Genomic DNA, 13,491 nt, shown 5'->3' on the forward strand with positions numbered 1-13,491 from the left:
GATCTCTCCATGTGGTGATACATATTGAACATTTTAGAGGTTTACACGTTGGTTTAGTGGGTTGTCTTGGCTTCTAAGTAAATACCCCAGGAGAAAGTTTGGGAGAAATGTCTTCTGGAGCCCTGGAAGTGAGAGCCCTAACAGAAGATATCTTAAGAAGGATATTCCGAGTAGCCTAGGTATGCAGGTGTCTTAAGCACTCTGAGTCTTACCTTATGTTAAAGTGTAAAGTGGCCTGTTTGAGTAGGCAGTGTCATTTATGGACAAAAACAAGTGAGAAGCATCTGTGCAATTGGGGCAGAGGGATGTCTGTGTGGAAACCCACTCTAAGTCTGCAATCAGAGTCTTCCTGCCTCTCCTTGCATTCTTCAGAGTCCATGCCCACTGAAAAGAGGAACTGTAAGATAAAGTCTTTTGCTTTTTCATCACCTGAAATGTGATGGGACACTTTTAAGTCAAGTGTGGGTGCCCTGATTACAAGGTCACTTTAGGTTCTGTGTGGCTTGAAATGTGCAGCTGTCCTGGCCAGTGTGAACCTGCAGACATCCTGTGCTGAGAGATGAGCTCAGTGCTCCTGAGCCAGCCTCCTGCCTGCCCCTTACATTGCTGCCATCTCCTCAGAGATGTCCTGCCTGGCACAGGAGTGACAGAAGGTGTAGCTGGGGGGCAAGGGCACAGAGTCAGTGCATTATAGCAGCTGCCCATTTGATACCTCTATGGATTATGATAGCACATTAGCCTTTGGCCTTTGCAGTAAGAGAAATTACAGAAGTAAAAAAATGACAGAAAAGATGTCAAATCACCTGGTGATTTGGTTGAAAAAGGGAACATTTTAAAGATTCTGGTTCTATTAAACAGGCAGCATAAAAGCACAAAGCTCAAAGACAACCTATGCTCAGAAAGGATATCTTTTATTCTTGGGATAAACCCTCCTGTTCTGCTGGAGTTACTTTGCATCATGTATATTCAGACCAACTTGTGTAATTTTTTTTAGCAGACAAGGAGAGGGAACTATTTCTGTACTTTGCTTGTGACTTGGGCCAGAGCAGTTACTAAGGAAGTGTTCTGATCAGAGGAAATTGGATCATGAGTAACATTTCTATTAATTTATGCATTAATCTGCAAGTCACACATTCAGCTTGACTGTGAAAAAATCTATTAATGGAAAGAGGAAGAAGGGAAGAAGAAAGAAAAATATTAGGAGAGCAGGAGCTGATCAGAGCACAATTCCTTGGTTAGTTACTCTGCAAAAAGCACAGACTGAATGTCTCTACCTGAAGATTCAGAATTTTTACTGATGGAATAACTTTTCATGTCAGTAGAGTAAAATCTTCCTGAATCCATTTTCCTTTTCCTCCTAAACAGTATGTTCTGGAGAATCTGTGCTAACTTCATTACATTGCTTTCACTGCCTAAAGATGGCAAAGCTTGTCAGAAAACGTCAAAAAATTTGGAGGGTTTTACTTTAAAAGAAGGTTTCATTTTGCAAAATATGGGTTTTTCTCATTTGTAACAAAGCTTAACGAAGATTACAGGAAAATTATTTTTCCCAGCCAGGCAAAAAAACAAAATTTTGGTATAGTTTTTTCTCATTCAGATCATGCTCTGCTTTAGTGATGAATCTGTTGAAGTAAGGAATTGTGTCAGACCTGCTTCTGTTCAGCAGATGACTCAAAGCAGAACCTCACTGGTTCCTCAGCCCAACCTTCACTTGCATTGGGCTGCACACCATGTGCCATCCAAGCCCAACACAAACACTTCAAGGGACAAGGCTTTGTGAAGTCTGGACTACATCTTTCTTTGACAAATAGCACACAGTGCCAAGATTTGCCACATGTGAAGCAAAGGTTTAGAATTGACAATGTACTTCACAGAATCATAGAATTGCAGAATATGCTGACTTGGAAGGGACCATTCAGTCCACAAGGATCATCAAGTTGAACTCCTGCCCTGCACAGGACACCCCAAGAGTCACACCATGTGCCTGAGAGCATTGTTCAAACACTTCTTGAGCTCTGTCAGGCTTGGTGCTGTGAGCACTTCCCTGAGGAGCCTGTTCCAGTGCCCAGACACCCTCTGGGTAAAGAACCTTTTTCTAATATCCAGCCTTCATCTTTAACAGATCCTTGACTAATTTGTCCCTTGACTGATTGCCCTGCAGTGTTCCATCAAGTCCATCAATTTCTCCACTGCAACGGAGGTTGGAGTCCCTGGAGAGCCTTGAGGCTGTAGTGTCTCTGAAAACAATTGGTCTATCTCTTGCTCCTTGGCTCGAATACTACATAGCCTTTTCACTGCTTCCTGTAGCTCCTTCACTTGAGGGATTTGCTCCTCAGCCAGAGCACACCTTCTGCAGAAGAACTGTTTGTCAGCTCCAGCCTTTTGAAGAAACCTCAGTGACTCCTGTCTGAAGAGCTTTTCTCATGGAAGACAGTCTTCAGCATTCCAGTATCTCCAGGTTATATTCATCACTTTCACAGACATAATAATTACCATATTCTTGCTGAAATTGCCATTAAATGAACCAAATATATAGGACCCGGTTCTTAGGGTATTGTGACAACCTTGTTCTAGCAGAGCAAGAAATATCATCTTATTTCAGTAGCTGTTTCTTAGAAATGGAAAAACAGAGTGAGAAAGGCTAAAACTAGAGGATAAACTGTCCTCAAATTGAGACTATTTAATTTCATGTATAATGCTGTTGTGTTTGTCTTCATTCTGCAGTCATGAAAGGGGTGCAGATTCCCTGAAATTCAGCAGCATGGCTTGCTTTTGGAGTAACGCTTCAGCTGTAGTGCAGGACATTGCCTACCATGCCAGCCACATGTTGTGCCTCTGTTCAGTACAAGCACTTGAAGGACAGTAAAATGGCTGCTAGATGATGCCACTTGGTTTTGATTCCTAAAGGCTTGCCACTGCAAGTTATTCCAATTATTATCCCAACAAAAGTTACCTCAGTTGTCACTTTGGTAAAAGTATGCATCTGCAATCCCACGTACGTGATATCAATTTTGAAAAAGCAGTGATCACTGCAACGAAAGCATTCACATCTGTTAAAAGCAACGCTTGCTTTTTCACTTGTGTCAAAGCTGTTGGCACAGAATTCAAAGCACTGGATTGGCAATTCTATCAGGAAGCAAGTGCCACATAAAGCTGTAATAGCTGCCTTTGTTAGCTTTTGTTGTCAGAAAAATTCCAAGTGCTTTGGATAGCACAACGTGCCACATATCTATAGAAGCTGTTGGGCAGCAGTGTGACAGCCATATGCTTACATCTATAAAGTGTGCTTGCCCTCATCTTTAACTAAGTGTTTTCCTAAAGCAGCTGTGGCAACAGGAGTGAGCTCAACAATTCCCACACAAGTAAAATGCAGCTGAAGGCACTGGCTTCTCCGACAAGGGGACTGAGCCCACAAGTGCTCCAAGCACTCTGCAAAGATTCCTGCCCTAACACTAATAGAGTGTCCTGTGGAGTCAGGCAGAGTTGCTGGTGCAGTTGGAGAAGGATATGGCCTGGTTTCTCAGCATGGTGCTGAAGCAGGAATCTTGCTTTTGGTGCTGGCACTAACTCATGTGGGTCACAAGGAGTGCCTCTGCACTGCCCTTGGGTGTGAGCTGGTTTGCGTTTCTCTGCACCTGCAGCAAGAATCTTCCACAAGTTCTTCTGAAATCTCCCTTTTCACCTCCTCAGACGTGGATGAACTGGGAGATTATGGGAGCTGGAAAGGGAATGCAAGCAGAGTTAGGAGGAGGCACGTGTGGCTAACCGTGGCAATGCAGGAAATTCAAACCACTTTGGTTTTGAAATTACAAGCAAAATCATTCCATGTTAGAATGTATGAGGTTTGTTTTATATCCCACTTTACTGGACCCCACGAATAAAGAACAAAAATCCAGATATCGTGTGTTGCCAAATATTTCACTCCTCTTTCTCACAACTCCTATTCAGTCTGACTGACTATTAGATGTTCCTCTGACAAACTCTGTGTTCCAACTTTTCTGACTGCAAACACCAGGTCTTGCATTAAAATAGACCTCTGTCCAGTAGATGGGGCATGATGAAGAGCCTGCCCATCCTTTCAGCCATGCTCCTGTAGCAAGAAGGGCACATGGAATCCGTAAACATCCTGAGGATTTCCTCTTCAAAAGTGAGACTGCTTTTTCCTCCCTTCTGCTTTGGATTTGTTTGCTCTTCCTAGGAAATAATTACTGCTTCATTTTTCACTTTTTACACAAAACATTTGGCATATCTTGGAGTTTGGAATTGAGAGAAAGACAGCAAATACTGTCATCTTTCTGCTTTCATACAGTCTACAGGCTGAGAATGGCCTTGTGATGGTATGGAAGAGTACTATAGCAGCACAGAGTGTAAAAGTCACTGCTGTTTATGCCATCCATGAGGACTATGCAGCTGCAGAGGACTCTAGGAGGCAACACTGTGAGGTCCTCGCTTCACCCTCCCCACCCGAAATATTTCGTAGCACATTTGGAATACAAATTTATGCTTTTGAAGTTTGCCCTTTTACAAATGAAATAGATGAGTGGAACCTGTCCAGACAGTTTTTATTGCAGCAGCACTGCTCCATTATTAATCTCTCTCCAGACACGTCAATTGCTCGCTTTCCAGATAAGACGATGGCCCTGCACATGGTGGGATAAGAAAGAGAATGGTGCACAACTCCAGCTGCCTCTCACAGCTCCCCACAGTGCCAACAGCTGTAGTGACTGTTTCTGAAAATGAGGAAAAGTACATTACTATTAGTACTACAATAGTACTACATTACAAAAAGTACATTACTAATAGTACTACAATACTATACCAGTATTGCTTGAGAGGGGTCTGGCTTGGCCACCGGGATCCACTTCAGAGCCATGAACCAGGGGCAGGAAGGCAGATTCCTGCAGTTTGGAATAAAGCATGTAAGTTCCTTAAGGAGTCTGGTTTAGACATGCCCCTTGCTTAGATATGGCTGCTTCCAGCATTGTAATCTTCCAGGGACAGCTTAGGGCATCCCATTCCGTACAAGGGGATAACTCACATTCACCTTTCCTTAAATGCCAGTCCTTCCTTGGGTTTTCTACATGATTGCTATAGAAACCATTTCAGTTTAGCTTACTTGCTTACATCACAGATATAATTACTTCTCACACATCACATGAAAATAGAAGACTTGAAAAAGTGTATTTTAATATTCTGGCTTGGGGAAAAAAAAAAACTAAAACACACAGGGAAAAAAAATACACTGTAAATCTATCTAAAGCAATTCACAGTAGTAATGCAATGTAATTTTTTCCCAACTATTTGGAGGTTAAATTGGGCCTTTGGCAACCTGATAACTTGAGCAAACAACTCTAAACTAGTCTTAACCTCCCCCCTTCTTTAAATAAAGCTCAACTTGTAATATGGAATGTGAATTGTTTTGACTGTTAAACCATTCCAAACTGAAAACCCACTCATCATAAACGTGTTGAAAGAAGAATATATTTCAATAGTGCGGCAGACTCTTTGAGTACAGTAGAGCAGCAGTCTTCAATCAACTAGACTTTCTTTCCAGAAACAGAAAATGAAAGCCTAAGTGCCATACACATTTTTAAGTGATTTATCTAAATTGAAGGAACTAACTTTTTTGTGACTGATTATAGCTGCATATAGGAATGGCTATGGATAACAGGTTTCTTTTGCTTTTCAAAATGATATATAACAATGTTCCATGCAGAGACCTTCTACTTACACATCTGTTCAGCACCTGCCCATAATTACTTCATTCATTTTTATTATTGGGCTTGTCACCATATTAATGTAGCTGTACATTCAAATTGATTGTAATTGCAAATTTCCTGAAAAAGCTTGGTTTCTGCAAGTATTTAATTAACCTGATATCCTAAATTAAAAATAATTATGTAACTGTACTCCACTACAATAATACATACATGTCTCCCTCTACATACAAAATGGATATTCCACATAATTCATACAATATGTGGATTAATATTGCATAATTAAAGGTCAGCCTTCAACTAGAAAAGGACAGATAATTAACTTCAGTATTTAGAAACCTGACATATTTCAATTAAGACAGCAATTTGTCATAAACTTCATAAATTAAGTTATCAAGGACTATGTTAGCAATGTTTTTAATAAATAGAGATGGTGAAAGTAAGCATATTCCTTCTTGTGACATAATTTTACTTGAGTAAATGGTTTACATAGAAAGCCTTCCATTTCTAGGTAATGAGGTTATATTTACCATGTCTCTGCAACTACCAATGCTTATTTCCATCTGCTGGCTCTGGACATAGTTGGTACCCTCTGCTGAGTTCTTCTCTCTGGTGCACAAAAAAGCCCATGATGCTGCACTTGCAGCCTTCTTTGGGTTTAGGATAAATCAGGAGAGGAGTTATTCCCAGCCCAAGAACCTGAACAGCTCCACTCCCAAAGACATCACAGTCATCAGCAATCTGGACACATCCCTGAGTGGCTGCTGAGGCAGAACTCTGGTGGATTGGCACGATGTCACAAAACTACATGTCGAGAATTAATTTCCTCTCATGGGAGAAAGTGATATTTTTAGAGTTTCTTGTTGAAAGTGTAACCAAAATTCCTAGAGTACTCTACCTGAGGGACAGTCAAGTATTGTCACTGTAAAAGTTTCTGGAGCTGTAGTCCAAAATATGCTCCCCAGAAATCCAAAGTTGCCTTTGATTTTTCCCTGTTCTTCTGTAGGGCTGTGTCAGCCCATGGAGTTTGGTGGAGCCTGGGAGGGAAAAGGAACATAGGTGAACTGACTGAAAAACAGTCAAGTTTTGGTCACACGCCTGCTGGACTGCTTTCAACAGACTCATCAAATTCACAACTTCTCTACAGAACATTTAGTTTCCATGAGCGAGCCTTTTCCCTTGGAAGGTATCCAAAATATTTGCTCTAACACTGCTCATGCTTATCTTGAAGCAAACTGTAGGATCTGTATTCCACAATGGCTGAGTTAATCCATTCAGAAGCACTAATGCCAATGAATATATATCCACTGAACAGCAGAGCTATGATCTGGAATTTGAACTCTCATAATTCAAAGAAAATGTGAAACAGGCTCTTGATTTGATCCACTATCGCTGTAAGAACTGAGAATGAAATACTGCTCCCAGCTCTGATCCAAACCATTCAAAGTCCAGTGGTTGCTCTTAGAATTTGATATGAACTCTTAGTAAAATTTTGTCAGCAATAAATGTGTTCAGATTTTTTGTGTGTGAGGTTGGGATATATAGCAATAGGTGATTATGTTCCCTATGCAGTACACATCGTGAATCTCAGCTCTGACCTCAGTCCGGCTTTCTGAGAATGCTACTGATACTACAACCAGAAGAAAAACAGTTGTAAATATTATCTAAATGATCACTGTTCCATATGAAAGGAAATGGCTGCAGGAATTTGTTTCCTGTCATTTCTTGCCTCAATTATTTGAGTGTGTCCATTGAAAAGTTTCACTGAAATTGAAGAGCATCCATATATGAGGACAAGTTCATGCCCAAGTGTCCAGCCACATATCCCGAGTATTACTGATGGCTTATTTCAGTGAGGGGCAGAAGAAAGGGAAACATGAGAAGGGGGTTGGCTTTCCAGCTTGGAAGACCATTCCTCTTCCCCTCCATCATTGGCTCCCTTCAGTGTTTCTCCATGTGCAACAACAAGTTGAAAATGAGGAGCAGAAAGATTTATTTGTCTTGGCAGTTTCCTGTCTTCTCTGTTACTTACTTCACGTAAGATGAACATTGTTTTGGGATCCTAATCTTAAAAAAGATCCTAAGGCTCTGAAAGAACACTGTGTCTCCAGCTTTCCTTACTTACCTTACCTTTCTGAACATACACTTCTCCATTTCCCATCAGGGTTTTTGTTGGGTAAATCTGGACCTGTTGAGAGGGGAAAAAAGGCAAGATGAAAGGAAAGGGAAAAGGAAACAGGGAAGGAAAGAAAGGAAGAAAAAAGAAAGGAAGGAAAAGAAAAGAAAGGAAAGGAAAAGAAAGGAAAGGAAAAGAAAGGAAAGGAAAAGAAAGGAAAGGAAAAGAAAAGAAAAGAAGAAAAGAGAAAAGAAAAGAAAAGAAAAGAAAAGAAAAGAAAAGAAAAGAAAAGAAAAGAAAAGAAAAGAAAAGAAAAGAAAAGAAAAGAAAAGAAAAGAAAAGAAAAGAAAAGAAAAGAAAAGAAAAGAAAAGAAAAGAAAAGAAAAGAAAAGAAAAGAAAAGAAAAGAAAAGAAAAGAAAAGAAAAGAAAAGAAAGAAGGAGAAGGAAGGAAGGAAGGAAGGAAGGAAGGAAGGAAGGAAGGAAGGAAGGAAGGAAGGAAGGAAGGAAGGAAGGAAGGAAGGAAGGAAGGAAGGAAGGAAGGAAGGAAGGAAGGAAGGAAGGAAGGAAGGAAGGAAGGAAGGAAGGAAGGAAGGAAGGAAGGAAGGAAGGAAGGAAGGAAGGAAGGAAGGAAGGAAGGAAGGAAGGAAGGAAGGAAGGAAGGAAGGAAGGAAGGAAAAGAAAAGATGGGAAAAGATGGATGTTATGTTGTTATGTTCTGGTAAATGTTCTCAGCTGGTTTTGTTACGAAATTACCTACTTGAACTAGAAACTGATGTTTTCTTTGTCTGGATGGTGCATCTGAATCATGGGTGTCCTGAAATGAAATCAAATGGGAATTGTTGCATGTTCAGGGATGATATTTGTTCTGGCATTCTCTGTTGTCCACATATTCACATTAGGCTAATTTTTCCTATTTCTGCATTGCCATATACTTGGCAGGTACAGCAAAATAAACAGTAGCATAGTTAATCAATCCAATCTTGTTGGAAAGAGACTGAAAGGAGACCTTCGTTGTTGTGGAAACCTAGCATGGACAGAAAACCCCACACCTCTCTTTGCCAACAAGAATTGGTTGGAAATTGAGTGAATTGGGAAATAATAGCTATAAATACACTTATGAATTACTCACTCACTCTCACAAAACATTTTTATTAACATCCAAAATTAAACAGTGATAGAAGTTCAAGCACAAGCTTAAAATGAAGCATATGATTAAATGCATAGTCTCTTTGGGAGGTATTAATAAAAGTCTGCTTTTTCACTGTTATGCCTGTTACGCTGCCAGGGGAGCTTATGCTCTAAACCAAAAGGACAGAGGGCTTTCTGTAAGGCAAGAGCTTTACTTCACCTTTATCTGCAGTAAAGATCATGGAGATATGAGATGGCTGCCTCCTGCAGATGGAAATTATGGATCTGCTTCTTATCTGCCATTCCAAGTTCATGCAATTGAGGACAATAGATCATTTCTCTTACAGCTTTTTCCTTCCACTCAGTGCTGCCAGAAAAGTGTGATAACTCATTGTGACCTGTACTTCAGGCAGCTATCAGATCAACCAAACACAGATCAGGTGATTCCAAATGCTGGGAGGTAATGCAATGTCTTATGGAATGTATACCTCTATGTCTGTGGGAAGTAAATATTTGTCTGATAGAAGTGATCTTGAAGTAGACCCTAACTTGTAACCATGGCTCAGCCTCTCTCATAAGCCCACATCTTCTGGGTTCTGTTCAAGAACATTTGAGTAGTGGGGAATTATGTGAGGTTGCATTTCTGTGTGGCAAACTTCTTCTCTAAGGTCTACCTAAGAGATAGAAAAGTTGTCAGCATCTGAGACAAGGGCATTCAGTACTTCTATTGCATTAAAAACAACTTCACTCAAAGAAGATGCCATTCCCATAGATTAATTTGTACCAGGAAGTTTTGCCCCACTGCCCATGTCACACATGTCAGGTGTGCAGTCCCAACCACACTTTTGTACGTCTGAGCCTCTGCCCCAGACTTGGCTGGGGAAGGGATCCTGCCAAGGAGAAGAGCTCCAATTGCTTTCCCTTCTCTCTGATCAGGGGGTGGGGAAAGATGAGGTAACAGACAAGTCTCTTGGTCTTTACATCTCCTCTCTCTCTCTCTCTCTCTCTCTTCATCTCCTCTCTTTCTCTTCCTCTCTTGGCCAGGTGTTACTGAAAGGGAGGAGAGGGGGAAATGCCCTGGAGCTCAGCCCTGGTCAGCAAAGAGAAGGGAAGTTCTCTGAGTGGGATTTCCATTGCAGAAAGCATACTGTTGGGTAGTGAGGGGATGGAGAGGGGGCTGCCCCACAAGAGCCAAGTGAGGGACAGGTACACAGCCAGGAGGAGCCACCTCCCTGTCACCCCCTCCACATACAAATCCCCTCATGGTTGCTCTGGAAAGAAGTTTAAAGTGCTACTCTGGACAACCCAGAGACTGTTCAGTTCAGCCTTGTGAAGGTGGCATTGTTCCAGTTCACCACAGCTTCAGGCAGAAAAGGGTTGCCTTGTCCCTTTAAAATGACAGTGTAATGTGGCTGTGATTTAAGCTGCAAGAAACAGAATCTCCTTACAACACTTCATGCAGAAGAACACATTGTTAGTAATTAGAACAAATGTATAATTGCAAGGATCCACTGCTACCCCACATCACTGATAGGAACTGTATCTTTCAGGAATGCCCCATGTATTTGCCATTGGATGTGACCAGTGGTTTGTCTGGCTATGGTGAGAACACCAAATGCTTGAAGGGCTCATCCATGTTGATGCGCATGACCCTGCTTAGTCCACATGGATCACAAACACTGCACTATCACCTTCACTCTTCCCAAGCACTGTGGCCAGCAAATCTGGACACATTGCTACAAGGGCCACCTCACAGATTCCCAGGCCCAGGTTTTCCCAGAAACTCACTTTGGTTCATGAGGCCACACTCACTGCTTGGGAGGGTGCTGCTTCCTCCACCAGCTGTTTCCAGGTGCCAGTGACACTGATTTGGTGCCCTTTTGTGTCACTCTCCCAGTGCTGAGAATCTGACACGACCAATATTTCTTAAATAGCACAATGCAACATATTAAGAGACAAGGGGAAATTTGAGTGCCTGTGTTGCAGTTTGATAAATAGCTATGTTAGAAATATAAGAACTTGCCAACACACTACAGAGTCCACCAGTGTTTGAATCTGGGGCTGAGGAGCAGGAGAGGGACATGTGTGGGATTGAAAATATAAAGCCTTGGACATGAAGAGTGGGAGAATGTGGGACTATATCTCTGTGACATCTTGGTCAATCTTGGCAAGAAACCTTTCCCATTTCTGTGCTTGTACTGTTCTTGAAATCCAGGGAGAACCTAATTAAAATTGATGGAGAAATAAAATGTTGGGGGAAAGCAAGGCGATGTAAAAATAGAAACACTAACACAAGAAAATATTAGGTCTCCATGAACTTTCTTAAATTCATTTTTTTCAAATTAACATATCAAAATACTGCTCTGGGACTTTCAGAAGTCTTCAGAGTCTAATATATTTAAAAGACTGTGACAATGTTACAAAATAATGAATTTTATTTGACTTTTACTTCTCTGCAGAGCTGGAATCAGTAGCCAATACATAACCAGCTTCCCCATTAATCTCTTTACCCCAACAGTCTCTGAAGCAGGAAACCTTCTGGCCAATGTTCAGAGGATGTGATGATGGAGCAGAGGTCCTAAGTGTTTTGGTACCCACAAAAATCACTTTCCAAAGCTGTTCCACTTGGTGTGTTCATGCAGTTTAGTGCAGAGTGGGCAGCAGGAGCTGAGGGGATTTTTTCCACGTGGGATGTATCACACTCTGTGGCAAATCTGCTTAAAACTTGATTGTGCAATATGGCTCTAGTTGTCTTTTAATTCCACCCTGACTCATGACACCATTAAGGAGGGGGAAAAGAAAAAAAAAAAAAAAAAAAAAAAAAAGAAAGAAAAAAAAGTAAAAGAAAGCTAAGCAGTTTTCAGTTTTTAGAAAAAAAAGGTTTCAGACTCTGCTATGCACTCATCATAAATACATCATAATGTGATGGAGTCACTATTGGACAAGGTAAATTGGAGTGCATTAACCATGTTTTTCTATGGCTTAGCTTGTGCCTTTTTTCTTTTCCAATGTTTATTTAGAAGATAATTGCGACCACTTGACACATTTGTACCCTTGAGTTATTGATACAGGTTTTTAAGCCACAGGAACATAGTTGAGATCAGCAAATATTTAGTGAGATTCTTGTCAGAGAGGATTTTAAGCAAAAAGCTCATAGAAACTTTGTTGCTTTATATAAAAAGTCTTTACAAAAATAGCTGAGTAGTTAATGAAATCCGTACAACCCATGGGAAAGTGAGCAATGAACTGTCATTAAATTGCCCCTAGGAGATGGATAGAAAAAAAAAAGTCCTGCAATGTTATTGCAAGAGTGTTTGAGGACACCAAGAGCACGAAAGAAGCTAATAGTTCCTATCCCAATACACCTCATAAGTCAAACTTAATCAATTGTTTATCTCCTCCTGAGTCCCCTGGGGTGCCTGGTGCCATCACAAGTTCCTGTATGCTATAGGTGCAACCCAGACCATGGGTGGCTGTGTTAGGCACACCACTACCCTTGCTAGCACTCTTGTGCTCTCCAAATTCCACCACAGATCGATTTTTCTCTTCATGACAAGCTGGGGACACAACTTTGAAGAGTGCAGCGGAAGGCTTGTGCTTCCTGACCATAAACTTCAGCAATTGGTTACAATAAAGACAAAAGTTATCTTGTTTAACATGAATCAATTGAGATTAACACTCAATCAACTAATTTGCTGGAAGCTTCTGAATTCATGTAATTAACCACGTTTTGAAGATAACTGAAATGCATCTATAAACTGCTTAGAACACTTCTGCATTTACATGAAGCAATCTGTGAAAAGCTACAAGTTGATAGCTGTAGTTATGAACTTAGATTCCATGTGACAAACTATTTCAATCTTTTAAGTCACTGAGGCATAGACAAATAGTGGAATGGGTAACTTATTTATTTCTTAATCCAGAGAGATTTCAGAGGTCATCCGAAATGATACAGGTTTTGGAGATGAATCATGGGCAAATATAAAGACAGATTTGTCCATGAATCATGGACAAATATAAAGATTGAGCCATACCTGGTGCCAGCAAAAAATCCATGTCTCAACCAGCACATCTCAGACTTGAACCTGAAGTGTGTCTTTAAATGTGAGAAAGTTCTGAGATTGCTTTGGTCCAGACTGCCCATCTCTGTCAGATTGGAGTCTGGGACTTGCTCTTCAGCAGGGGCAGGATCTGCTGCCATCAAACCAGACCCCATCAGAACAGGTAGGTGATGCCATTTGTCTGAAGATAAAATTCTTCACCAGGAGTGCAAGGTTTCTTTACCACATATTCTGTCAAAATATATGTGCATGGAGCTTTGAGCAAGAAAGACTTTTATCCAAAACACTGCTTAAAGCAACCAGGCAGTTTGAAAGACAGCTCAGAACTAAATATCTATTGTACATTTTTGATTATTGTTATCCTGGTGCCATGAAAGTTTGTGAAGCTGATGCAAGAAAAAGAGCCCTCTATTGCTATTTCCAGAATCCCAGCAAAATTAACTTTGGTGCTGTCGTGTTTCTGTACAT

At 40.8% G+C, this 13,491-nt stretch overlaps 1 long non-coding RNA gene across 7 annotated transcripts in view; it reads right to left on the reverse strand.

Moving 5' to 3' along the window:
- Positions 1-1,458: 1,458 nt before the first annotated feature.
- The window catches only part of LOC134415978 (uncharacterized), a 28,807-nt gene continuing 16,774 nt past the window's right edge, over positions 1,459-13,491 (reverse strand). For 2 of the 7 annotated variants that reach the window (XR_010027143.1, XR_010027146.1), the window contains 3 exons: positions 7,843-7,905; positions 6,616-6,754; positions 1,459-4,730 (listed from right to left, as the gene is read on the reverse strand). This is a non-coding gene — a long non-coding RNA (uncharacterized LOC134415978). Of the gene's footprint in view, positions 4,731-6,615; positions 6,755-7,842; positions 7,906-12,996; positions 13,255-13,491 lie in introns of all 7 variants that reach the window. The other 5 variants (XR_010027147.1, XR_010027145.1, XR_010027148.1 and 2 more) reach the window with 4 other exon arrangements.

This window comes from Melospiza melodia, chromosome 3 (assembly GCF_035770615.1).
Source record: "Melospiza melodia melodia isolate bMelMel2 chromosome 3, bMelMel2.pri, whole genome shotgun sequence".
NCBI lineage: Eukaryota > Metazoa > Chordata > Aves > Passeriformes > Passerellidae > Melospiza > Melospiza melodia.